This window comes from Oryzias latipes, chromosome 21 (genome assembly GCF_053564925.1).
Source record: "Oryzias latipes strain Hd-rR chromosome 21, Olatipes_Hd-rR_3.1".
Lineage (NCBI taxonomy): Eukaryota > Metazoa > Chordata > Actinopteri > Beloniformes > Adrianichthyidae > Oryzias > Oryzias latipes.
In genome coordinates this window covers 17,988,553-18,012,659 of record NC_136257.1, presented here as the reverse complement: position 1 = coordinate 18,012,659, position 24,107 = coordinate 17,988,553, and the positions used below count along the sequence as shown (strand labels likewise).

The 24,107-nt window shown below is 39.1% G+C and overlaps 1 protein-coding gene and 1 long non-coding RNA gene across 8 annotated transcripts in view; one reads left to right on the top strand and one right to left on the bottom strand.

Annotated features, from left to right (window-relative positions):
* gulp1a (GULP PTB domain containing engulfment adaptor 1a) overlaps positions 1–10,742 on the bottom strand; it is a 121,603-nt gene extending 110,861 nt beyond the window's left edge. For 3 of the 7 annotated variants that reach the window (XM_020712829.3, XM_020712832.3, XM_011489573.4), the window contains exon 1: positions 10,374–10,737. The gene's annotated coding sequence lies outside the window, so the exon portion shown is untranslated. Of the gene's footprint in view, positions 1–10,373 lie in introns of all 7 variants that reach the window. The other 4 variants (XM_078939368.1, XM_078939370.1, XM_020712833.3 and 1 more) reach the window with 4 other exon arrangements.
* A 2,870-nt stretch (positions 10,743–13,612) lies between these two features.
* Positions 13,613–17,207, top strand: LOC144988764 (uncharacterized). Its single transcript, XR_013652751.1, has 4 exons — positions 13,613–13,803; positions 15,998–16,236; positions 16,400–16,616; positions 16,690–17,207. It is a non-coding gene; the product is annotated as an uncharacterized LOC144988764 (long non-coding RNA).
* Positions 17,208–24,107: the final 6,900 nt, after the last annotated feature.

Genomic DNA, 24,107 nt, shown 5'->3' with positions numbered 1-24,107 from the left:
TATTATTCAGTAGGCATTTTAAACTCTTTGAACATGCCTTTAAACAGAGAAACTCAACGTCTTTGACAAAACATCTTTATATATTCAAACCTAGCATTTGGGGTATTTTAAACTTTGGGTATTTTGTTCATTGTAGTTAGTAAAAGTGTGTCATATTCATTTATTCAGATGGGAGAAGCCGAAAGTGGAAGAAGATTGTTTGCAATGCTGTAAAAAAAGTATTATCATATGTTAAGCGCATAAAACATACATTCCTCACTGTGGTTCACCTTGGGCCAATTGTAACTGACCCAACTTTGTAGAAGTAAGCTTGTGATTTGACGTCTTTTTGTTTGTATCACATGTACATACAAGGAAAAAACATTCGAGAGCAAAACAGGAAGAAAAAACTGACAAAGATTGCCAGAAACTGTTTGCTTACTGATCCATTTTATACATTTTACCAACATATTTGTGTTTGTGTCTGTGGTTTTCAACTGATAGTGCTGTTAACTCCAGGGCTCCAGACTAACTTTTTTCACTAGGAGCACAGTGGCTCCTAACTGAAAATTTTAGGGGCACAACCAGAAAATTTAGGGGCGCACACCGTAAATCAACATTATAACCAAATCTACTAATTTCCACTGTATTACTAATAAATACTTTAATAATAGACGCAGAAATTACAATGTGCTGTTTCAAATTCAGTGTCACATTTTATTCTGCACTTTTGAAGATGCAACAACAGGTAAACTGACAGCACCATCGCTGTCATGACAGTACAAATAGTAAAGAAAACGGATGGAAATTTATCTTTGTGACACCAAATAGGTGCAGCCAAGATGCACAATAAGCGTGTTTGAGATCACAAAAATATCGCGAGAAAGGGGTGGGAGCAAGGGGCAAACCTACCCGGACACAGCTGGAAACTGAACTGACTGAAAGCTGCCCTACAGACTACAAAACAATGCATTATGGGACACGTGTCCTGATGGTTTTTGTAGTGGAGTGATTAATTAAAATAATTTAAAATACCAATTTATTAAAAAAGGCTACATACATCACAAAACCTTAAAATAATCATAAAATATATAATAACACAGATCATACTAAGGGGGAGAAGAATATTAAAACTAAATTGAATGTTAAGGACAACTCAAATTTCCTGTTCTCTTTCAGTCTTGCTGCAGATTCGCTTTCATCTCACAGCCCCCCCGCCTGGTCTCCCCAATGATCCAGGCGAGGTGCTGGTTCATCTCAAACACGTCTATTGTTGCATTTTCCCCACGTATTTTCAGTGTGTCTAAAACTAATGTTGTTTTTGCTCGAGCGTGTTTAAAGTTCAAGCCCCGTTAGCTGTCACGCATGTACGCGTGGGACATTTATTCTCCTCAGCTGACCCGACTCCCGCGGGAGCGGTGTGCTGCCGTAACGGCCGTGCATAACCGTTTGATGCGCCGCCGTAACCGTAACCAAAACCTAAACCTTCCTCCGGTTCTGTGCGGCCCAGAGAAAAGTTCAGCACGGACTGCATGTATTTAGAAAATTACGAGCGAATAAATACGTTCTAAAGGAAAGTAAGGAACTCCTTAATGTGGTCCGGGGAGGGGGCTGTCAGGTGTCCTGCTTTCAAGCCCGGTCATTGCCACGCCCCCAAGAGTCATATACCCCACTGTGATTGGTTGCTTTGTCAGCTCACGACAATGAAAAAGTGTCATTCATACAAACTGGCGGGCTGCAGTAACATTAAACCTTCATATTAAGGCGGGGACCGCAAAATATCATCTTGGGGGCCGCAAATAGCCCGCGGGCCGCGAGTTTGAGACCCCTGCTGTACACTCTGGCACTGGTACACTAGCCGCAGGTCGGAAGAACGAATCAATAGTTCACTTGCTCATAGCTCAGACGCGCATATCAGGTTGTGATATTTGTTTCAGTTTCCTTCCCACAGATGTTTACGCGCACTCTAGGCCCCTCCCCCTCCACGCATTTTAGCCACTCACAGTGGCTTTCCCTATTCTTCTCACACGCAGTGGCCGCCTCACAGACAGGTATCACGCGAGAGTGTACATGCTCGCGTTTCATGAGTATGTGCGCGAGTGTGTGTGTCTGCCTGCGTCCGTGTGGACTTGCGTCTCATTGATTATTTCATTGATCATTGACGTGCCCCTTCCACGTTTAATGTATAAAAAATACGAAGGGTGGGGGAGGCAAATTTACTGGTCGCGCATGTGCGACTGGATGTAAAATTCAGTCGCACACTCTCAAATTTTGGTCGCAAAATGCGACCAATTGCTCGCAGTCTGGAGCCCTGAACTCTCAGTACTAGATTTAGTTTTTTCATGCATATCTGTATCCTTCACATCTCTAATATTTACCCAACTACAATAAATCTGTCTTTTTATTTAGTAAAAATAATACATTTTGACCAGTGGTCTTTTCTAACACCAATTTCACTTATGCAGGTAGGAAAATTGCTAAAACAAAACCACTGAGCAACAATCATCAACAGAAACCTAATGTGAAACTAAAAGAAAGGAATCTAACTCTAGCAAAATATTAAAAAAAACAGATGAAATAAATGACAAAATGATCAAAGCAGAGCTTTGAGTGATTTGAGACTATGGGTCAAAGGGAAATACTAAACTTCTACATGTATTGGAATTCCAAATATTCATTAAATAGCCGATTTAATTACATGATACGGACCAAAAATTATTTCAACATCCTGTCAGGAAGTTACATTAAATGGTTCAATAGTCACACTCAGCAGGGTTAAGCTTTTCTGATAGAATGTAAACTATTATTACTTGTATCCTCCTTTCACCTTTCACAGTGACAAAAAGCCAATTTAGAGGAAAGCAGTATTTGATTCTTTTTCTGTTTCAAGCTGAAACAAACATCAGGAGGTGGAAAACAATCAGATTGTTGGCATTTCTGCAGTCCTGAATATGCTTTCCAAGAATACACTGTCAACTGTACAATTGTGTATTACCACACTGGAGCCTTATGTTGTCCAGAAAAAAAATGTTCTGCCTTTCTGTCAAAGTGACAGCAGCTAATGAGACCTTCCAGATATGTTTGCTACCTCAGAGTTAGTCTCTTTTTACCTCTGAATACTCAGTTGTGTTAGCACAGTTTTTTATGCCATAACTATTCCAAAAAAGTAAAAAAAAATGCAGAGTAGTCGCAGATACAAAAAAAAACCTAATTAGATCAAAATATACCCACCTTTCACAAAAACACGGGCTGAATCAGAATTCTTCGCCTACCCCAACAGCTTCTCCCTACATTTTGCTTTAAAAACCTGTTCATTATTTTAAAACAGCATTTTAAAATAAAAATAATGAACAAGTTTTTAAAGCAAAATGAAATATATTGAATAATATAATGGCTAATGTAAAATCTGTGTGCAGCTTTTTCACCATTTCATGATCTTTTTATATATTTATGAGAGATTTATTGGTTGATTGTGTATTTGCATGAAGTCATATTGATTTATTGAATTAAATATTTATTTATTTAATTATGAACAGTATAGGACTCCATACTTAATATACATATGAAACTCCGCTTTACCGAATCCCGGAAAGCCGGCTACACTGACAATAATCTGATTTTGAGTCGCCAAAAGGTTCAGAATTTCTTTGTTTTTGAAACCTATTCGGAAATAAAGCTTAACAAAATACTCAACATCTTTCATCTTCAAGGAATGCTCCGATAAACAAACAACTTTGGTGTTTTTTCCTCGTTCATCTATGACTTTTTTCTCGTAAATTTACGAGATTTTTTCTCATAAATTTACAGATTTTTTTCTTGTAAATTTACGACTTAAAAGTCGTAATTAAAAAAAATGTGTTTGTAAACTGGCACTAAAACTCCATCGTATGATACAACTAAACTGCATTTATCAATCACTGGACAAGACTGACAGACATTGTGAGATGACTGTATGACTGTCGCAGAGCTTGATAACAAAAAGTTGTTAATAAAGACTGACTGCATTTTTGAAACAGAAACTTAAAGATTTGCTTCTCTGGTAGACATCATGAAGGAGTAAAGGGGAGCCAAGTGTGCTCTACATCATCTAAAAAACTATTAAAATAATTTTCCAGAGCACATTACTGATATGTCAATATACTGTAACCCTATTATGTGAGAAAATACACATTTTTAAAATTGATCAAATTAAAAGGACCAAGAAGAGTATCGTCTGTGAACTTCAAATGTCTATTTATTAAAATTCTGATAATAAGAAAGTACATAAAGTATCAATAATGCCCTTTTAGGTGTGGGAAAACACAAACAAAGACTCACGAAAAAGCACAGTACTGCACAGGAAGACACACAAACATACAGTGACAAAGTACTCACACCCAAACAGCGGATGAAGTGCTTACAGGCACTGCAGTACTTTTTTCATTAAGTTTGCAGCTCTTTTAAATCTGTGCCGGTTGGCACATTATCAAAAATCACACATCAAGCAATGCAAATGTTTGCCTCCTAGTAGGGCTTAATAGGACCATAATGATCCATCATCAAGACAACAAAGAACTTCCATTAGAGCTCGAAAAGAACCCTTTGTTGAATTAAACAATCCACCCACCCAAAAAAAGAGGTAAAATAACAAAGACTTGAGATGGGAAACGGAGTAATGCACAAACTGAATGGTCTACCAGGAGTCTCATTTGCCAAAGCCCAAGATTAATTAAGACGTACAATAACTGCTAAGAGGTTTCATTTATTCAACAGCCGACAAGATAAAAAAAAGAAAAAATCTTTACTTTGTCTAGTGACTTGTTGGACTTAAAAATGTCTTTGGCAAATCACAGATAAGAAACAAAAACATTTCTTAAAAAAGGTTTCAGCTCAGCTTGGATTCCACAGATAAAGTACATGAAAAAGTTATTGCCCTGTCCAAATGTACTGGAGTCCCCTTTACCAGGAAGGTGACAGCACCCACCCTCAAGTGGAGGGAAAACCTGTTCTGGTGACAGTGAAGTATGGGTGCATGGGCCAAAAGTAACAACACTATCAGTCAGTGTGTGATCCTGAAGTGATCGCCGACACGTCTGCAGGATGTTCTGAGGGCCAGCTGAGTGTGGATGCTGTCAGAACTGCGGATTTCCTCAACCATCTTCCTAATGCACCACAGTGCAGATGATTTCTCAGATAAGGGAGATCATATGAGTCAGTGAGGAATACTGCAGTGAAAACTGCATGACACAACACAAACAAAAAACAGCCCAACTTCTATAACCATTTAAAGACCCACTACTATGAAAATGGTGTTTTGGGTGTTTCTAACATGTCTTTGTAGTTTTTTCAGATGGTGGAGGACATTTATTACGAATATGAAGATTAAAATTGCATTTCTGAGTATTAATTTATTGAAATTGTAAATCAGGAGCAGTTGAAAAAAATGCAGTTTGAAAAAGATTGTAGTTGTCCCTTTGCAAATAAAATGGGCGCGCCACAAGCTCCATGTTCCACTCCATTCTGATGTTTTCCTAGTCTGAGCTGACTTCTGGTTCAAAACTGTACGGCTGGATAGCTTCAATATTGCTCGCCATTTTTTGCAACAGTAATTGCAGGTAGGAGGTGTGAGGCGCTGGAAGCTAGCGTGGCGATACTGATTCATGTAAGCTAGCGTGTCAATCCTTATCTGATTCATGTCGACCGCATAAACGGTCAAGGAATTACAACAGGTCAAGGAGCTTGTGTTATTCTGCTGTCGCTGGTGACATCTTCAGTCTTAAAGCGTCAAAGCAAAATTGTGTCATTTTAAATTTTAAGATATGATGCAAAAACTATGTTTTACTGTGAAAACAGCCCACATTAGGAAGAAACTTGAAGTCATCAGTTGCCCTCTCCAGAAAGGTTGTCTACAGTCCTTTAACTTTAAACTTCAAAATAACATTTCCAGCTGTAATCACAGGGGCATCAAGCTGCTTGCAGATGGTCACCTAGCCTGCTTGTCTATGGTATTCTTTCAAATCTCCTTAGAGAACATTTTCCTGGTCCTCCTTTGTGTGAATATGACCACAGGAAGAGGAACAGAGTTCCTCTTCCTGTGGTCATATTCAGTGTGATGTTTTCAAATGTTTCAGTGTGCAGTCAGAGTGACTGAGCTTAAAGACATCAGTGCTGCTAACGTATCTTAGTTTGACATGTCTCTAGATTGTTGTATTTATTATTATTACTCAAGACAATTAAAAATAAGGGTCTGATTTTGAATGAAAACCATGAGTATTTCAATGTTTTAACAAAGGGATCGGCTGTCTAATAGCAAATAGCAAAGTCCACAGACTATTCTGTGGACATACTGAGGCCAAACAGTCCCTTTCAAAGCTATGTTTCAAAAACTGGCAGAAACGCTGCATCAGGCGATGTGTTAAGAACAACAATCATCTGTTAGCCAGCCCGATAACAAGGCATGGAAGGATGTCTGGCTCTGCTCAGCAGGTCACAAACTGTGCTCAGCAACTGATTTCCTGGCTGTGGTGCTGTCGCAGGTAACCGAAAGCTGGTATGTGACAGAGTTAAATGAACTGGTACCTGCAGCACTCTGCCTCTTATTACAAGCCCTTCTGAAGTTCCTTCAAAGATAATTATGGAGGTTCTGTAAACAAGGAGGTTGTCTCCACACAAAAAGCCTCATTATTCCATTTTTAGAGGCTCTACTTCCTATTTTTATGAAGAGTGAGGATAAACATAATAAAATCTACAAGAATTTGAATTAAATGCTTTGTTGATTAAAAAAAATGTATAATTTAAACATAATCTGCAAAATAAATTTGTGGTTCTGTTTTACTGTCCATTTACTTAAGATCATTTGGACCACAATAAAAAATTGTCTTAATCCCATGCCTTCATCAAGAAAGACAAACTCGCTTTTATTTAGTGTTAAACATCAAAACTTTTTTTGACAACAGTCAAAATAATAAAATAACTTATTGTAGATTCAATGAATAGATTATCAAAGCCCTCATTTACAATCCTGGTTCACGGTATGTGGTAGAAAAATACTGTATCAGAGATCCCACAATGCAGTGATGCTCAGAAGAAACAACAAGATCAACATACCAAGGTTAGCAATGCAGAGTTCAGCTTTCAGATTCCATTCGTCTGACTTTCCATCAAGCCATTAAAAACCCAAGAAACAGAGCACCTCAGTCGATTGAAAGACTAGCTATGCAGCCAGCACACACACAAACATCAGACATATGCAGCGTGTCTGATTGTGACACGCCATGCCAGAAAGACACAAACATTCCAGCTAAGTTTCCCCATCATGTTTGGATGGAGAAACAAACTGACACGTCCAGCATCAATTCCCACCTCTTAGATGAGTCACACACACATATCTACATTTGTAAGCATCAGAAAAATGTATTCTACTTTATCAGCTTTACTAATTGTTGTACAAAATCAACTTCAGTAAATACATGTTTGCTGATGTCCAAAACATTACTTTTTATTATTTTCCTTTAGTTGCTGTAGAGTCTAGTCTGCTAGTGCTTAGCAAATGTAACTGCAAGCTTTTAAAAAAGAAAAAGTTCAAAACCAACCAAAAAAAATAAAGTAGAAGCTCAACTGATTTAAGTGAAATATTATTCAATCCATGTGTTCATTTTTAATTTACTCAATTAGTCATATTTATTTTGGCAGAATCCATATTGGCCTATGTGTTTTGGTGCTGCCGAAAATTTAAACATTTCTGTTTGATTGATGTTTCTATAAACATCATTAATCAAGAATGAAAGAAAAAGCCTCTGGATTTAGCTTTTTATTCCAGCTTGATCCAAACTGTTCCCACATAAACCAGACTGACAGTTTGTTATTTGTATTTCATTAATTGCATTTCATATTTTTGTTTATTATATTTCTACAATAATCTTAGAGTTTGAATGAAAAGGTTTTTGTTTTTTTTCAACAAATATTATATCCCTTTCAGCAAAAAGCTGAGGAGCAAAGTGTCTGCTGCTCTTCAGGTAGAGCTTCTAGATGTTTTCCAACAAAGCTTCAAAAATTAATATGAAGCAACACATTTTAAAAATGTAATTAACATTTTAAAAATTCCATCAGCACATTGTAATGACATAGCTGTCTTTTTGAACTCATCTGATTGATAATAAGACATTTGTGGTTCTTGTGGGGTTGTTATGACTTTGGCTGGTCACCAGATGTTCCCATTCTTTGTCGTCTGCTTTTTTGTTTGTTGCTAATCCTCACTTTTAAATGTAGAACTAGTGTGGCTGTGAGAGAAGACGCCGTCAGTTTTTGCACTGAAGCCATCTATGGGCTAAAAGCAACATTAAAAACTACTTTACTTGCTTTTGATGCAAATGAAAGGAACCTGTGAAAAAAAAATCAGAAAAGCCAGAACAAGAACCTTACAATAATTCATATTTCTATTATTTTACAATAGGCGAGCAATTGCTTTGTCTTTACAAATTATGTCAGGGACGCTTTATGGCTTCTACTTTGTTGAATATTTGTTAAATAAGATTGTTTTAGCACATTTAAGGTTACCATTTATCATCATTGTCGCCGTCTTTGAGAATTTTCGCTCAACTGTCAGTTGTGACCAAGTATGACATCAAAAAGGAAATGAACAGACTGTTACACTATACAAGCCGATACAAAAAAAGAATTTGCATACAAACTACTAGGCGACCATTGGCACGTAATTTCTAAAATATTCTAGTTCACACTTATTTTGAATGCTGAAAAAAATACATGGCTTAATATAGCCGCACTTAAAATATTCACTGTGCCACTTGGTAAACATTGTTGCTACAATTACCCCTTAAAATGTATGCGACCCACAACAAAATTTAGCAATTTTAAAATATTTGCAGACAATGCAGCAATGTGCATCTCGGTGCCACGTTTATAAAAAAAGAAAGCATCACGATCTTTGAGTTCAAAACTATAAAACCAAATATGACGTTTTTATAATAAATAGAGTTGTAAATCAGCAATAATAGTCTGTGATAAATTTGTGGATGTTTTTCCAAAATTTGTATATGAATTCACAAGACCAGAATAAATGAGAGCACGTTTCAGGTTGTTTCTGGCAGAAATTACAGCTGGTGTTTATGTCAGCTTTGAATTTAGTTAAGTAATGTTTTGCAGGGTAAAATCCGTGTATAAGTTTAAATGAGATTTCTTTGACTTTGTTAAGAAGAATTTTTGTGGTAAAGACCAGACTTTTTTCTCGTCTTTACCACAAAAAATTACATGCAGCAAACATGAATTCCCATCAGTTCTTCTGTTTGGCCGCATGTAAATACGTGTGAACAACATCGGCCTAAGAAAAATAGCTATCAAATACAAATTGTCTTCTTATGTTATTTATTTATATAATACAATGTTTGTGTATTCGCTTAATGTCATTTCACCATACATGCACACACACATACACAAGGTATTAACCTCAAAATACCACATAAATATTTGTCAACAGTGATGGAAAAGGGTTTGGGCCCCCCTAGTGTTGCAAGGATAGTACCGCCCCTAGCAGCTTTCTGCTATATACACTGCTGTTCTGCAGCTTTTTTACACCAGCCTGATTAGGAATTCATGGTGTTTGATAGCGTGCACCGCTCATTACAAAGGACTGTTACAACTAGTGGTCGCCAAACCAGCCCACTCCAAATCCCCCATTCCACATCTTTTTTGGTCTGAGGGAAAGCAGAAGCACTTCTTCAAACTTCTTCCTTAAATGAGTGATTTGAGAGCAAGGCTGACGCATGGAATCACATTTTCCACGGCGGGAAATGGGATATTTTTGGAGGAAAATGGCATAGTCTACAAACCCTCGATTCTAACCAGCAGATTTGCGTGTTTCTACTGACAACAGCCTTCATGATCCACAGGCGACAGATTCACAAGAGCAAGAGACGTGTTGACACCTAGGTTTTTATAGATAGATGGCCTCAAACTAACAAGTTTTTTTTTCTTTACAAAAATACTACGCCGCTATGTAGAAAGGTTATTCACAAATACCCTCCGAAATCATGTGAAAGGCTGACTCAACGGAGATACTCAGCAAAAAAGGGAACAGCCCGAAAAAACTCGACATCTTTTCGAATCCACCTTGCGCGCAGACACTTGCGCAACAAAGTTTCCCTTAGACTGCATCAAATTCAAAGGCACAAACTAAGAGTCATGCCTCAACTTCTGACCTAAATACAACTTCTAAAAGAACACAAAACAACTCCACTTCTTCGCTCCAATTCCTCCACACTTTCGCCCAAAGCTTCAGCAGGTTAACAAACAAACAAAAGCAATCTTTCCCCTGTTTAAAACTCCACAGACTGAGGAGCGTGAAAATAAATATCAGCAGCACGCAACACGAAGAGTCTTTTCCACCTGCACTTACTTACTTAAAAACTCGAACACAAAGCGGTCCGAACTGTAAAGTCCTCCCGCGAGCTACAGAAGCGGTGGTGTCTTTGCTTCTCCTCCTCCTTCTCCTTCTCCTCCTCCTTCGCCTCCACAGCTGCTGGATCAGTCCGCTGACGTCACCGGGCTCCGAGTCTCAAACGGCCCCGTTCTTTGCTGGAATAATAGGTGGAAGGGGAGGGGGAGGCATACGATGGGCTATCGATTCAAAACAATAGCCATGAAAAATAGAAATAAAATTCTGAAAGAAGAAAAAATCTAAATTTAGATACATCTTCCGTTGATTAAAGCAAACATGACGGGGACTTCCTTGAGCTGATTAACTCGTGCATTGCAGCTGTGTGTGTCTCTCGTCATACTCATCAGCGGAGAAGTTAGCAAGCTAGCAAAAAAAAAAAAGGCCTAAAGCCACTGTCAGATTTTAAATAGAAATCCTGTTGAAAGCTAAAGACAGAGCTAAATAAAACTAATTAATTCTGGACTTCTTTTTTTAATGGAGCTTTGGACATGACATTGACATAGGAACAAGACAAATTGCCCCCTTAAATTATGAAAGTGTATTGTCTTCATGTAAAAAAAAAGGATGTTTTTATTCTAATATTTTGTGTTTTCCATTTTTTATGTATTTTTGTGCAATTTTGATGGTAATTTGTTTTTTTTAGAAATAATAAAAGCAAAGAACTATCATGGCAAAACAAAATATACACAACAGATTATGGCTTTTCAACCTATACTTTTTTTATATTAGTACCCATCCAGTTTTTAGTCTTTTGATTTTGTTAGTGCCTAAGAAAACGCTATAAAAACATGCAAAAAGATGTGCACAAAAAAAGGATATTCCTCCATGTCAAATAAATAACTTGGCTATGAATTAGTATTTTGTGCATTCAAATTAGCATTTTGTGGCCACAATTTATTGTTTTGTGTGCACAAGTTAGTAGTTTGTGACCACAAATTAGTAGTAGGAATTGAAGATACTAAAATACTCAGTGCGCACAAAATGTTAATGTGTGCTACAAAATAATAATTTGAGCACATAAAATACAAATTCATGGCCACAAATTGTTAATTTGAGGGAACATATTTTTATGTTTTGTCCAGGGCTCTGTATCTTTTTGCCACAAAGTCAGCAGTTATGAAAGTAAAGTGCTTTATGTGTAGTTTCATGGTACCTTAAATGCTTGATTTTCATATTACGTTTCTAAATTCAAACATGTCTCTTTTCAAATATTATTTCAAATGTTGTTGTTTTTTTTAACAAAAACAACTTTTGGAGTTTTTAAAAAAACTTAGCAAAAAATTTCTTTAGGTCTCTAAAACCGTAAGAATTAATGATGACATATATAGCCTATCGTTATTTTACTTTTAAGATACATAAAAAATATTGAGAGGTGAAACTCACATTTTTACTCAGATCTTAATGCTTTTTAGGCAACTAGCTCCATTTAAACCGTCCTCTTCCTTAATTTGTTCTCTTTGATATTCCGCCATGAGAATTTTTTATTATAAACATGTGTATGGGATACAAAGTAGCTGAACATAGTTTAAAATGTTATTATTAACTTTTATTTAAAAAATGTAGCTGATTCATATTTATTCACTTTTTATGTTTTTAAAGGTCGATCCAGCAAGAAAAAAGTTAAACATTATTTTCCACAACTACAAACTTTCTTAAAGATCTCTAACTTGGCACACTTCTGAAATTGATAATTTTGAAATCATTATGTTGTCTTTGCTCCATAAAACCCATGTTCTACAGCACAGGAGACTGAAAAATAATGCCTTTAACGCAGCAAGCAGAGTTTCAAATGACTTGCTGTCCTCTAACGGTAAAAAAAAGAGGGAAAAACACAGCTCATATCACAGGATCACCTCAGTTACCAGCACTCAGTTTATCATCTCTCCCTCCCTGATCATGCAGGGAGCCTTCTGATGACATTGGCAGATACAGTTTGTGCCTCCATGTTTCAGTTGAGGACAGACTCTGTGTTCCATCATCACGAGGAGCTCCACAGTTACGGTAGTATTCTTGTCCGGCATCATTTTCTTTTACATTCTTTGGACTTTACGAGATCTGAAGCTTGGCTCAAATGTTTCTCCTGAAAGGTATTTTGAATTAAAAAAAAACTTCTTTATCAAGCACACAACTTTTCTTTTCATAAATCAGACACAGTGGCTGTAATGGCCAAAGATGTCTTAAAGCCTATATATAATGCAAAATCAACGCTTTTGAGCTTTAAGTGTATTAAATGTTAATTCCTCACAAAAACAGCCCCAAAGCGGTAATATGATCCTATCGCATTTTTGGAGAAATACTGAGCATTTCTCTAAAATCTGCGTTCTGAGTACAAGCGGGTTCTCACATTGTGACGCAAAGTGAGGAACGACCCCTTCCAGAAAAAGTCTGTCCTGATCAGAGCTTTATTCCAAGATTTTCTGGTTTCTGTTCCATCGGCTACTTTTTATTGGGCTAATTTTACATCTAACATTGAATGGAAAAAAGTCTGGTCTTTACCACAAAAATTCTTAACAAAGTCAAAGAAATCTCATTTAAACTTATACATGGATTTTACCCAGCAAAACATTACTTAACTAAATTCAAAGCTGACATAAACACCAGCTGTAATTTCTGCCAGAAACAACCTGAAACGTGCTCTCATTTATTCTGGTCTTGTGAATTCATATACAAATTTTGGAGAAACATCCACAAATTTATCACAGACTCTATTATTGCTGATTTATAACTCTATTATAAAAACGTAATATTTGGTTTTTATAGTTTTGAACTCAAAGATCGTGATGCTTTCTTTTTTATAAACATGTCGTTATTAATGGCTAAATTTAATATTCATAAAAGTAAATTTTCTAATAAAAAACCCTGATTTCTTCGTGTTCAAACTGGAATTGCAGATATATATAAATTTAGTTTCAGCTTAAAAAAATACAAAGGCTCAAAAAACGATTAACGTCTGTAAATCTTTTGGACTAATGACATAAGTTTACTCTCAAAGTTCCATTTGTCTACGTTTATTTTTTTATTTTTAGGTTTGTTCTTTTCTTTTTCCTTCTGTGAATGTTCTTAATAATTAAGATTTTTTTAAGGTTATAACAACGTTATTCTGTATTGTACATTATATTTGCATAAATGCTGCATTTCTGTGTTTTTTGCATTCGGTATTTGTTAAATGAATTAAAAAAGTCTGTCCTGCCCCACCCACAGGCTAACACGCACACCCCCACCTTCTCAGCAGAGCTAGCTGTGATAGATGTCAGGGTTATGACTTTTTCCTAACAAAGAGAAGAACCAGAAGAACCAGCCTATCTGTCACAGCCCAAACTGCAACAGAAGAGTTCTGCCTTCCCAGTGTATCCAGTCTGGTTTTATTGGTGGCCGGGGATGATAACATAAAGGTGGGTCATTCAATCAAGCAGTACAGGAACATCATATCTTGTATAGTCAGCACCAACATGTCAGTGTTTTCTTACTGAAAGACAGAACTGAGACACAACCATTGTCTAGTGATAATAGCGTGTAATGATAGCTACGTAAACCTTACATCCCCTCCTGTTTATCATTTCAAACACATCATAAGTAAACACGGATAAATGAAAGGTACAAACATGCATGGTTATACATACATAAGAACATGGCATCAAAACATAATTTCACCACTTGCTTTTGACATTTTCATTGAAAGATTCATACGATGCCTTTGAAGTAGAAGTATTCACATGGAGGGTGGGGGTGGGGGGGTCAGCTTTACCTTGTGGGACCAGCTGGTAAAGAATGAAAGCCTGTGAGGTGGCCTTTGTTATCATGGACTTGACAAAAGGCAAACTACATGTTGTAAAAAGACAGAACAGGCACAAAACAATGAGTATAGGTTTCAATAATTTCAACAGAAGATGCCACCATGGGCCAGGCGTAAGCCAGGACCAGATGTCACCAGTGGGACTGTCACCTGAAGTTGCAGTCTTAACGTGAAGTCATGCAGTGCGGTAGCAATGTCCTGTCCGTTGCTGGTGTCATCCGGGATGAAAGTGCAGCAGGTGTCTCAAACCATCTTGCCTCCCAATGATGCAGTTAGTAGTTCAAGCACAAGTCGATTTGGCAGAACCATTGTTCTTATGGCTGACATCTCTGCTTCTGATGCAATGGAAAACTTGTAGGTTATGTTAAGTAGCCTCAGCAATGCTTACCTGTTGATCTCAATGTGGTCCCTTACTTCTGCCACTCCTAACCATGGAAAGATTGATTGTCCAAATTTTGCTCCTCCGCTCTACGGGCTCTACATATAAATAAGACAGCCACTTAACACGCATAGAAATTTAAACCAGGTCAAACTTTGATTTTCAAATTGACTTTGATTTCACACCAATCCTCTAGCAAAATCCCGGGCAAGTAAATAGTAGAAAAAGAAAAAGACCCTGGGCTAAATGCACGTTCTTGAATGCGAGCAACTTGCCCAGTGTGTGTAGCTGTAACCCTTTAGCTATCCTAGGCACTTTAATGTTGGGATTTGGGTCATCTGGACCCACCAGACAGTGCGCTTAACCTTTTTTCTTCAATGATTTGTGATCTTCACTGGTGTCCATGGATTACATGAAATCTTTTCACCTTTATCCACCTTTGTCATGGAAGGGAGAACACGTCAAAGTAAGGGTGGGGTCATCTAAGATAGCACAAGGGTTAAAACAAGCATTTGTGATATAATAAAAAAATTTGTTAAATATAAAAAAATAAAATAAAAACCCTCACATTCATATAATCCTATCTGTGTGACTTTGCCAAGTTTTCAGGAAATCTTTTGTATTTATCTACAGCACAGCTATATGATCATTGGATTGGCTGTATCCAAATCCACTGTTTCTTTTTGTGAGCTACAGACAAGGGAAATGTGCTGTTTTACCACAAGCTCCATGCTTTAGAAACACTGTCAAATCCTGCTGATTTTACTGGTGAGCGGAACAAAATCCTCTGATTGTTTTTGACATTCTATAGCACAGTCAGCAACAGAGCCATTTTCAGGCAATCATTTGAAATTTTAACCATCACCAGTATGCAAGCAAATTGTGCACAAACAAATTCAGAATCAGTTCAATCCTTTTTTGCTTCACGGAACAGCAGCTTGTTTCAATATGGTCTGTCCCCATTTCATTATATTATTTGTCATTCAGGCCCCCCCAGTAAATAACATGGAAGGGTTTATCATCAACGGTCCAATTTGATCCATTTCCGTCTGATGATTCCAGATTGCAAAGGGGGAATGGAGTTACACACAGGGCCACTCATTCAGTGTTGCAGCTCATCACAGATTCCCTCGGAATGGATGAATGTGAGGAGGAAAGGCAAGCTTGGATGATGGTTTTAATGCTGCAAATAAATTCTACATATTTCCAAATTTCTTTGAATAACAGCAGCAGAGAGATGTTTGCCCCTCCTATGATAACGTCTGATCAGGGTTGTTTACTCTGATAGACCCAAGATAGATGTTAATTTTATCCAAGAGTTTTTATGTAATCTAAAATTAATGAAGGTTATCAACCAAACAGTTTTAGGATCCAGGAAATTATTATTTTTTTCTTCCCTGGGACCTCCGCACAGTGGGACATGCCGGGAACACCTCCCCAGGGAGGCATCCAGAAGGCATCCGGACTAGATGCCCGAGCCACCTCAACTGGCTCCTCTCGATAAGGAGGAGAAGCGGTTCTATTCTGACCTCTCCGCGGGTGACAACACTTCTGAACCCATCTCTAAGGGAGCTCCCAGCCACCCTACGGAGGAAGCTCATTTCAACCACGGGACCTCGTTCTTCAGTCATGACCCAGAGCTCATGACCATAGGTGAGTAAATTGAACGAAGATCGACCGATAAATTCAGAGCTTTGCTTTTAGGCTCAGCTCTCTCTTCACCAAAACGGACCGGTACAGCGACCACATAACTACGGACGCTGCCCCGATCCGCCTGTCAATCTCACGCTTCGGTCTTCCCTCACTCATGAACAAGACCCCAAGAAATTTAAACTCCTCCACATGGGGCAGGGAAACTCCACCCACCGAGAGATGGCAAACTAGCTTTCTCCGGTTGAGAACCATGGCCTCAGAATTTGCTGTGCTGACCCTCATCCCAACCACTTCCCACCTCGCCGCAAACCGCCCCAATGCACGCTGGAGGTCCTGGCTCGATGACGCCAACAGGACAAAATCATCGTTTTATTTGTCAGGTAAACCATTTTCTGGTATCCACCTTGACATTGTGCGAACCCAAGCACCCACCCTTCTACTCTAAACCAACAGGAGGGCTCCATGGGTGTTACACACATGTGGACTGGATGAGCGAACTCCCACGAACCCTCCAGCTTCCTAAAGATGGTGTAGAGCTGGTCCACTGTTCCACGACCAGGACAGAAACCGCACTGTTGTTCATGGATCTGAGGTTCGACTATCGGACAGACTATCCTCTCCAGTATGCTGGTATAGGTTAACCGCGATTATTGCTGCTTCATCACTGCAGTGGTCAAAAATCCCACACCGTCACAGCTCTAGGAACTACCAACCCAGTCTACCTGTTGGTCTAAGGTATTTAAACTATTAAGTTGTCATGATTCAATATCAAAAAATATGCTTGAAAGTATTACCACTGGAGAGGGACAGAGTGAAGTCCTCGGTGCAGCAAATGGATGGAGGGGTGGCTCTAGACACAGAAGTCAGAAAAGAGAGGAATGCTCGCTGGAGCGAGGTAGAACTCAGCAGCCTGGGGCTCAGTCACAAGCACTCTTGATTTTGCAATCCAAATAATATTCTCCAGAAGGGTCTCTGAGAAACAGTTCCAAAAATTGCAGTGGTGCGGGGACTTGGGACATACCAGAATGGTGTGGCAGGGAAACAGGAGCAGACAATGGCTGTAGAATTGGGGCAGGTTAACTGGAAGCCAGGCTGAATAGCGAGAAGACAGGTAGACAAGCTGGCAGAGAACAGACCAGGTGAGTTGACTGCATTGCACTGCAATGACTGCTTGCAGTGCAACGATCCAGCAGTGAGTGAAGGACAGAGGCAGAGCTTTATAGGAGTAGGCAAAGGTGGAGGAAATCAGACAATTAGCAGCAACAGCCCTGCTGCTGCCATGACAAGTATAATAAATACTTACATTAGGATTTGGGCTTACTGCTTACCGTAACGCAACAGATTGCATGAGGCCAGCCATTAATTAAAAAACAAACTAATTTAGATAATCCCGCTTGATTTTTCATCCTTTTTTGGCATTTTTTTTAATCTAATTTATATTTTATTTGTGACTGTGTGGTTTTCGGTTAAAAAATTTGTTAAAGAATTGTCAAAGACATTATAAAAAAGTTGCTAGATTTTGACTTCCAGCTTGAAGCCTTTTGACAAACATGGAGCCAGGTCTGTTGACTAACTACTGCGGGCCTGTAACACTCAGTTTTTAAACATTTATTCATTATTTACCCTTTTTTTCAATTTAGGCAAGACAAATTAAAAACAATATTCCTAATTTTAGCTGTGGCGTGGCAAAAGGTAAGACCTTTTGAGAAAAGGAAAAAAAAATAGGTTACAGGAAATAAACAAAAAAACATCAGCAATAACACAAGAAAGTTTAAAAATCAATATTGGTGGTAATTTGGCAATGAAAAAAATAATATTTACAGACTGTTTTGAATTTTTATTTTTTGTTAGGTTCATTGACATTACAAATGCTGTGGGGAAAGTTATGTTATGGTGTACATGATTTTATTGCATTCTTGACCTCCAAATAGCAGCCACACAAAGAAGGATGTAGTCTCTAGTTCATCTTGTTTTCAAAGGCTGTATAAGAAGATGGTATGTGGGTTGGTAACACAAGTCCTTTTTATCATATCGGCCTGAAAAATAAAATGTTGGCTGCGTGGTCTGTGAAATCTTAGCTGATATGAGGTGAACAAACTCTGGCCTTTGAGGATATGGTAAAAAAAAACAGTAGGAAAAACAAGTTGTACATTCCTGTTCTAGAGCTAAACAGGTTAGGTTGACCAAAACTTCACACTCAAAACAATTGTATCAGTTTTAAAAAGACTAATTTTAGTTTTTTCTTTTTCTGGTACAAGACTCATGTAAGAGTGGCTCGTAAGTGAAGACAACATTAAACAAATCACTCAATGTAAAAATATATTAAAGATCACAACGACAATTCAAAAAGCAAAATATACAACTTTCGGTTGAAATGATGGACAAACATCATCATCCAATCAGTGATGTCCATGGTACCTACTGTAACTTTTTATGTTTCCATAAAAATAAAAAAAACCTTGCGGAAAAGAAACCAAAATGAAATGGTAAAAACTGAAACTAAAGATAAGATAAGATAAGATAAAGATACTTTATTAATCCCATCTTGGGAAATTCAGTTGTTGCAGCGTTGGCGTTAGGCTCAAGATACAAACATACACACAATAGACGACAACAGAGAACCAGAACAATCAATCAGAAAGAAACATCAGTGAAAAAGAACTGTTGAATTGCATGCCACATCAGGAGAGAAAGACAGACCATAAATGACTTTATCTATTGCACATGGATGACAAGTTATAGAGTCCAATGGAGTGAGGTATGAAAGATCTCCTGAAGCGGTTGGTGTGACAGCGAAGCTGCCTTAGCCTGTTGGAGAAGGAGCTCCGCTGACCATCTAGTACAGGATGGAGAGGGTGCTCAGGATTATCCAAGATGGATACCAGCTTATTTAAAGTCCTCCTCTCCATCACAGATTCAAACGTGTCCATTTTACAACCAATTACAGAGCCAGCTCTACGGATCAGTTTGTTCAGTCTATTACTGTCCCTAGCAGATATGCTGCCCCCCCAGCAGACCACCGCGAAGAACAGAGTGCTGGCCACAACAGACTGGTAAAAGATCTCGAGCATCTTGCTGCACACGTTGAAGGACCTTAGCCTCCTCAGGAAGTGGAGTCTGCTGCTGGCCTTCTTATACACAGCAGTGCTGTTGCTCTTCCAGCTCAGTCTGTTGTCGATGGTTACTCCCAAGTACTTGTACTCCTCTACCTCTGCCACCTCTCTGCCAAAGATGCTGAGAGGCCGGGAAGCTGGTGGTTTCTTCCTGAAGTCCATCACCATCTCTGGTCTTCTCCACATTCAGCAGCAGGTGGTTTTTTCCAGACCATCTCACGAATTTATCCACAAGATCTCTGTACTCCTTCTCCCGCCCACCATTAATGCAGCCAACAACAGCAGAGTCATCAGAGAATTTCTGAAGATGGCAAGACTCTGAGTTATACTGGAAGTCACTGGTGTACAAAGTGAACAGGAAGGGAGAGAGCACAGTTCCCTGTGGGGCCCCCACACTGCTTGTTACCACGTTAGACAGGACACTGCCCAGCCGGACAAACTGCGGCCTATCTGACAAGTAATAAATGATCCAAGAGACCAAGGCGCTGTCCACACCAATCCGCTGCAGCTTCTCACCCAGTAACCAGGGCTGGATGGTGTTGAACGCACTGGAGAAATCAAAGAATGTGACCCTCACAGTGTCCCCCCCCTACATCCAGGTGAGAGTGAGCACGTTGCAGCAGAACAACAGTATCCTCCACCCCCAGGCGTGGCTGGTAGGCAAACTGAAGAGGGTCCAGAGATGGTTTCACCAGAGGTCTCAGGTGGGACAACAAAATCCTTTCCAGTACTTTAGCTGCATGGGACGTGAGGGCAACAGGACGGTAATCACTGGGTCCAGAGGGTGCAGTCTTCTTGGGAACAGGAACCAGACATGCAGTTTTCCAGGTGGCCGGCACCTTCATCAGACTGAGGCTCAGGTTAAAGAGGCGCTGGAAAACAGTGGATAGCTGGGCGGCACAGGACTTCAGTATCCTGGGGCTGATGCCGTCTGGGCCAGGAGCCTTTCGTTGGTTGATTTTTTTCCAGCTGTCTCCTCACCTGGTCGGTCGTCACAGTCACTGGGGGGGGGGCTGGGTTGGTGCAAGGTCGGGGGTGGTTTCAGACTGGTCAGGTAGGCAGAAGGAAGATGAGGGAGAGGGGGGTTGATGGGGGGTTGCATAATGAGGGGTGGGTGGTTGTAAAGATGCCGGAGGGGGGGTAGGGTGGACCTGGGCAGTAGGAGAGCTAAATCTATTGAAAAAGGTGTTCAGGTCGTTAGCTCTTTCTCTGTCGCACTCACATAATCTGCTTCTCCCCCCGCATCCAGTAATCCTTTTCATCCCAGACCACACCTCTCTCATGTTGTTTTTAAAGAAGAAACTTAAAAAGGTAGGTGCTTTGGGACATGGTGATGTAAATCATCCAGTAAATTAGATCAAAGCTGCTTTATATGAACAAATGGGGCAATGTGGCTTTCCCCTGTGCTGATTTTCTCTTAGTCATTGGCTCTTCCCTTTTTTTTTGCATAATATCACTTGCTAAAGTAAATTCCAAGATGCCTGCGTAAATGACCATACACCTCTTCACTTTAGTAGTTCTCAACCTCTTCCCATAAGAGTTTAACTTCTAGGCTAAGTCTGTCAATACCACAAAGTGAACTCCAATCATGCTTTGCATTTTTAATGTCTGTTTCTGAGTGCACAAGGATATTACATTAAAAATGCCTTATCACTATGACAGCCTGTACATCATGCTGCCAACCAAAAATGCTTTTGAGAGCTGCACGTTCAATTTCTTCCAGAGTTGTGTAGTTGTTGATGCCAGTCATGAACACGAGAGCTGGTGAAGTGATTCTGTCCTGGATGAATGAGGCAAACCTGCATGGCAGGCCTGGTAGCAAAATCACGGCCAAAGAAAATGGCCTCTCGTGAATCACTGATGAATACCACAACACAGTGGCAGCGCCGTAATAGAATGCTTAGGAGATATGACTGAAGGAAGGTTTCAGATTGCTTTGTACCACCAGCAGGATAAACAACATAAAACTGTCTCCAGCCGACAGACTTCTTTGATTTGCACCGCAGTGGGTAATGCTCCGTTCACTGGCTTGTTATGCTGCTGCAAAGTTAAGTCATCAACATTGTCAGCTGTTTCACTTCTACTTTTTTGAAGGAGTGCAACCTCAACCATCATTTCTTGTGAACAAAAAGGAAGTACTGTATAAGGAAAATATGGGGAAGTTGGTAAAAGCAAACAAGTAAAGAAAATGTAAGGTTTTTTCTTTCTGAAGAATTGATACAAAGATGCTAATTATATCAGCGGCATAAATTTCTATCCAGCCAATCACATGGCATCCAATCAATGCATTTAAGACGATCTGCTGCGATTCAAACCGAGCATCAGAATGAGGAAGAAAGGAGATTGAAGTGACTTTAAACATGGCATGGTTGTTGGTGCCAGATGGGCGGGTCTGAGTATTTCAGAAACTGCTGATCTACTGGGATTTTCACCCACAACCATCTCTAGGGTTTACAGAGAATGGTCCAAAAAAGTGTTTGTTGATGCCAGTAGTTAGAAGAGAATGGTCAGATTGGTTCCAGCTGATAGAAAGGCAACAGTAACTCAAATAACCACTGGTTACAATCGAGGGCTGGAGAAGAGCATCTCTGAGCGCACAATACGTCCAATTTTGAGACAGAAGACCACAGCAGGTACCACTCCTGTCAGCTAAAAACAGGAAACTGAGGCTAAAATTCACAAAGGCTGACCAAAACTGGACAGTAGAAGATTTGAAAAACGTTGTCTAATCTGATGAGTCCTAATTTCTGCTGTCACATTTGGATGGTAGGGTCAGAACTAACAACATGAACACATGGATCCATCCTGCCTTGTATGAACGATTCAGACAGGTGGTGGTGGTGTAATGGTGTGGGGGTTTATGACCACAGTGTATCAATCTTCTGATGGCTACCTCCAGCAGGATAAGGCGCCATGTCATAAAGCTAGAATCATAGATTGGTTTCTTGAACATGACAATGAATTCACTGGACTCAAATGGTCTCCACAGTCGGCAGAGCTCAACCGAATAGAGCATCTTTGGGATGTGGAGGAGCGGGAGATTGGCATCATGCTTCATCAGCTAACAAATCTGCAGCATCTGTGTGATGCTATCATGTCAACATGGACCAAACTCTCTGAGGAATTCTTCCAGTTCCTCGTTGAATATATGCTACCAAGGATTAAGGCACTTCTGAAGGAAAAATGGGCTCCAACCCGATACAGTGTCATGAAAGAATGACTTATAAAAAAAGGAAAGCCAGTTTTATAAACAGAAAACAAAAACTAAACAAAAACAAATATTGTAAAATAGTGTTGCTGTTAGTAGGAGTCATCTGCTTTGCATTTTCTTGCTCCTGCTAACTTTTGCTCTCTTTTTTTCTTGCACATTAAATTCACCATGATGTCCAAGCCTGCCCAGAAAAATCCCCTTCATTTGCTCAGACCAGGGGTGAACATTTCTCATCCCACTGAATTGCCCAAAGGCCTTGGTGATGCACCTGCCATTTATGAGACGTTGTTTGCTGCTTATTGATAGTGTGTAGTTGGAGCCTGTGGCAATAAAACAGTAACTTTTGTCTTGTGGTATAGTTAAAGCCTGTTGTTTTCCAGTTGAAAACTGCAATAACATTTTTAACGTCTTTTTCTGCAAGTAAAACATCATTAAACGAGTGGGTCCAAAGTTTTAAAATTCTTTTTTTAATCTTTTAAAAAAAGAATATTTTTTATAACTGTTAATGTATGTTTAGAGGGAATTTCCTCCTTCACAACTGGATAAATGGATTTTCAGTGCATTAAATTACACTTTTTCTCATAGGCTGCAAAGTAATTGAACCATTTTAATATGATCTCTAAAGAATTGGAATACAACTTTCCTAAACAATTTGGTTTGTGATAATTATCAATACTATGGACGGTTTGGATGTGATTTTAAATATGATCTTTGCAAAAGAAGAAAAAAAACCTTTACAATATCAACAAAACAAAATTTGCTAATAAGCAAAAATCAATGGAGAACCTTTCAGTTACTGAGATACTTTGTCATATCAAAAAGCAAAAAATAAAAAAAAGTTTCCAATAATGGCCTCTTGATGGACTGGCGAAGTGTCCAGGGTGTACCCCACCTTTGCCCTACAGTAGCTGGGTTGGCTCCAGCAAACTCTTGACCACAAATGGGATTGAGCAGATTTGGTAAATAGATGGTTGCCTTGACTAATCTAGCTTTTAGCACTTTTAGCACTACACAGCAAATGCCTAAAATGTACTTGTTATTTGAAGGAGTGGGACTTCTCTTTTGATCCATTGTAAAAGCATTCCCAGTGGTATTTTATTTATGATTATGCAGTTTTTAACCAAATCAAAAAACCTGTGTTGTTTTCCAGGAAAACCTTTGCAGATTCAGTTCATCAGACATGCACCTGTGATTTGTGGGTGGGACCATTGGCATGGAGTAAACCTTCCTGTCATATCTTTGTTTACATGCTCTCCTGCTAGTTTAAAGCCCCTCCTAACCCCAACCTAACATTACCGGTGCAACAAAAATGTAAAGCAATTTTTAAGCTTTCTAACTGAACAGTTTTGAACCAAATACCAGCTCAGACAATGAAAACAAAGATGTAGACAGATCTAGTCGTCTGCAAGTGGATACATCAGAATGGAGCGGAGTAGGGAGCTTGTGGCCTGCTAATTGTAAATTGTACATAACAAATACAAGCTTTTTTTCAACTGCCTTTTTTCGTCTGCTACTGATTCACCACAATTTGAATGAAGAAATATTCA